Consider the following 4,626-nt stretch of genomic DNA (forward strand, 5'->3'; position numbering starts at 1 on the left):
CTGTCTGTAATTGGTTTATTATGGCTGCATTATGTATATTAGGATTTTTGGTGATAAAGTAACATTATAATTTTATTATTAACAATTCTAAAAGTTGTTAATATCAATTAAATGGTATTATTGCATGGACTACATTACCTGTATTGAAGTATTGAAGAAACTCCATAGTAGTTATCTTCTCACATTGATATCCAAATATATAACAAATTAACTTCCTAGTAAATAATTAAGAATATAATATTACTGATATAACTAATGTAAACCTCGAGTTCTATCGTGTAGTTATATAGATTTGAATCGGTGAAAAGTCTTATTAAATGTTTTGTTGACTAACATAAATTTTAATTAATGTATAAAAATAATTATTAACATCATGTATTCATTCAGCTTATTTACAATATACAAATAATTACAGTGAAGGGTTTATTGCACCGGGGGGGAGGGGTAGGGTTGGCGTGGCACAATAAGGCCACCCCTCAACACGGAGAACCCTCGGTTTTTGCACCCCTATATCTTACTTTATAGACCAGGGGATTCTATACTGTAGAGTTTATAGATACCAGATCAGGATTCGTTGGTTTGTCTACCTTCAATGTTACTTAATTCATATATTTCAAGCTTATTTTATCCACTGGTCATTAGAATTCGTTAAACGTGAATCGAACCTGCGCCCCCTTGGCATACAGTCGAGGCAGGTCAAGGACACAGTTGGCAGCTGTTCCACGCGATGACCACCATAGATTACTTTTCAAAACAAAATATTCAAGTCAGCATTTGAGGATATAGTAGTTTCATCTTTTCAATACCTTTTGGAATAGATTTGCAAATATCATCTTAAATGGATTGGAAAATCTTACCCTTGGGACATCCTTATAACTGTATACTCTCGGAATGTTTTATGGATGCTAGATCATTTACAGACCTTCAAGTAAAATTTGCATTTGGTATTGACACTCCTTCTGTTTTATCCGCCTTTGTTAAGCGTTCCAACCCAGTGTGGGTGCGGATTCTGTTCATGAACACATAATTGAACTTAAAATTTTATTTATTTATTTTTTGACATATCTATGATCTTATTTAAATATAATTTAAAAACTAAACTTCGATAGAGTTGAATATTGAAAAGGAAAACAAAATGTATTATATCTTTTTAACCTATGTCAACTTGTCTCTTAAAGTATTCTTAAATAAAGTCATACAAAACTTACACGGTCATTATTATCGAGTCTATATCGAATTTCTTTAATTATTGACTGTCTCAGGGGTATACGTTCAATGATACCGTTTCAATAATACTGGTGTAACAATATTGACCGTGTAATGCAGGGGGGTTTAAAGATGAGACACCGTATGTTACTGATTTGATTAATATCCACTATTGCAGAGGATTCTATCTCTTAATAGAGGATGATATTTAGTTTTACATATTAAAGTGAGTTGAATGGTGAAATATTTTCTTTTCTTAGCATGTTAAAACTACATAATATATGGGGTATTCATGATCTTTAGTTTAACTGCGTGTTACATGGCAAATAATATGTCTAATGGGGAAATATTCCCTTCTTTTACCATGTTAAAACGATATAGCAAATAACATGTTGTGAGTATGTTACTAGGTCTGTTAAATGGAGAATGACGTCACGCAACAGACCAGTTTTTTTTCTAAGTTCTCTTTATTGTTTTTGATATGTACATTTACATGATAATGTAAACAATACAATAATATAATATATATACATTTTAACAATACATCTTTGTTTGCTGTAAGGAATTATAAGACTGGTCACAAGGGGGATTAACAGAGGAGCCATGATAGCCAGGGGCTAACAAAAAATGGGGAGGGACCATTCCAGCTGGTGGTGGTGTGGTGACTTCAAGCTGCAGAGCCCGAAGTCCTTCCCTCGGCGAGGACGTCTACCAAAGGGACTGTGCTTTGCCACCTCCCAGGTCTTGTTGGAGGGGTGGTTTCCCTGAAGAGTGGGTTGGCACAGGTCAGCCCATCAAAGAATTTGATATATACTCCGGCACAGAGGGAAGTTGGAGTTGGAGTAGTGTATAATGGTGTTTCTGGCCCTCTGTAGTGATGTACCTCGGTAAATCCGCCGCAGGACGGAGTTCTGATAGCTCTGCAGCTTTTCGAGCGTGGTTTGGTAGAGGTGGCGCTGCAGGGGTGCAGCATAGAGCATTGTAGGTCTGATGATGGCCTTATATATTTCTGGGACTTCAGCAGGTGATAAAGTTTGTAGGTCTTCAGGCGGCCAGCTTGAATGTCTCCCGAACGTGAATGGAGAAGGTTAGGTGCCTACCTAGAGTGACGCCCAAGTAGAGAATGGAGGTGGAGATTCGCTGGTCAACTTCCTCGACTTTGAAAATGGTAGGCAGTGGCTTCTTTCTTTTTTGGAACGAGATCACGATGGCGTCCGTTTTGTCCGGGTTCACCCTGATCCCAATACTGTTAAGCGCATCAGTGATGGTTTTAAGCGTCTTGAGCGTTAGGGCTGTCTTGGCGTTAATGCTGGAGGCGTAGATGCCGATGTCGTCCGCGTAGGCTGCTACTACTGCCTTTGGGTGTTCAATCGCTGTTATCGGTGCTGTGAAGACAACGAAGAGTACGGGACCTAGTATTGATCCCTGAGGTACTCCGCAGGTGAACAACAACAGACCAGCTGTGCTCTACACCATTTTATTTGTTGTTAGGTTAGGTTACGTGCTTGCAGTTCGTGTTTTGATTGTCTTAGTATTGTTTTGTATGTTTTAAACAAAACAATTAGTAGCCAAACTTTTACACTTCTAGTTTTCACATACTTAGGCATGTTCTAATAAATTATTGTAATCAACACTTAGAAGTAAACAATAATAAGAAGTTTTGGAAGGAAAGGTTACTCCAAACAAGTAGCTCAGAAAATCCGCTAGGAGCTCTTATACGTTTGACATTTAATATGACTTTATATAGAGCTACTCATAATCTAATACATATAACATTTATCATGGTAAAACATTTTACATTTAACACATCATGAATACCCCTATAGTTGACAGTATGTTAGTGATCTGCTAAATAGGGAATGGAGTCACAAAACCGACCAGCTAAGTTCCACATCATTTATGTAATGTTGTGTTGATAGATTAAATGCTCATAGTTCGTTTTTGGTTTGTGTTTCTTGTTTTTTTGACATTTAAAACTCTAATAAAGTAATGAATAAATATAAAAAAATTCTAGAAGGTTTTGGACACACAAATTAAATATTAAAAAGGTTTCAAAGTTGCTCAGAAAATCCGGTTGGAGCTCTTCTGCATTTAGCATATAACATGAACTTTAAAATTGGGGTGCACACAATCCTATGCTTATAAAATTTATTTTATCCACTTTGACGTCTTAGATTTTTTTTCAAAAATCATATAGAGATAACTTGAACACAAGTCCACTTATTAATTCAAAACTGAAGGACGTAAAAGTTGTGGTAAATGAAAACTGTATGATGCGCACACCGCACCAGATTATTACTTATTGTTTATAATTTAATAAAACTGCTTGGTAAAAACATAAAATATTAATGATAATATTAATCTTCTTTTCTGAGCATTGAACCACTGTCTGTGCGCTTTTTTTTTTTTTTGCCTGACGGCGGGACAAGGAGAGATAAAGAAAATCGTAGCAGTCTTGGGACTTGCTGACAGAAGTGAAACTTCTTGAAATTAAATAATGTATTAAAATTTATTTTACAAAAATACAATAATTTTTTTCTTTTATGATTTAATTAAAATTATTAAATAATGTTTTAAATAACTGTACGATTTATACATGAAAGTTTAGCTTATCAATCGTATTATTAGTACATTTTGGTACAATTAGCCAATCGCTTATGAAAGCTAAATTGAGAAATTTAACACATTTCATTGAATGTTTTCGATATGTCTTGCAAATAATACGTCAACTGTTGTACTTTCTAATTCTGAGTTAATCATTCCTAAAAGTAATTTATCTTGTCGAAAATTTAAGCAAATGAGCAAACAATAAATTGTTGAGGTATCAAAAAAAATTAATACTATATCTTGCCGATATATGAAAATTTGGAAGTTAACCTAATATTGTACAACAAGAATCTTTAAATGTCCCTATGGCCAAGGATGATTTTCAATATGTTGTCAACAGCAATGAGGGAATCAACAGCCCTGAAAGTCATAAAGGAACAAGTCCTATTTCGGGGGCACCACACATCATTTTCGATTTAAAATTCAAATACATTATCAGCATTCAGCCTTCATACTATCGGCAGAGGTCGAAGATAATGCTTTGTTTTGCTGATTTATTCCGATGTGGATATCTGGCGTAGCTAAGGTGGGAAGTGCATGACCCATTTCCCTCCAGGGCAGGAAACAGCTGTAGGCGGGTCTATGACATTTAACAGGCGTTTAAAATTTTTGCATTCCATTCAAGCTATTTTGTTGATATTTATTTTTCCTCTTCCTTTGAGAAACCTTTAAGATTTCAATGATTTTATGTACTTGTTATCATTGATTTCATACGATTGGCCATGAACGCGAAGGTTCGATGCCGAACTACCAACCGCCATTCATGGTATACCGTCAAAAGTCAAATCCACAAAATGAGTTAAACATAGTCCT

Source organism: Halyomorpha halys, unplaced genomic scaffold (genome assembly GCF_000696795.3).
Source record: "Halyomorpha halys isolate HHAL.00 unplaced genomic scaffold, Hhal_1.1 Scaffold101.1, whole genome shotgun sequence".
Lineage (NCBI taxonomy): Eukaryota > Metazoa > Arthropoda > Insecta > Hemiptera > Pentatomidae > Halyomorpha > Halyomorpha halys.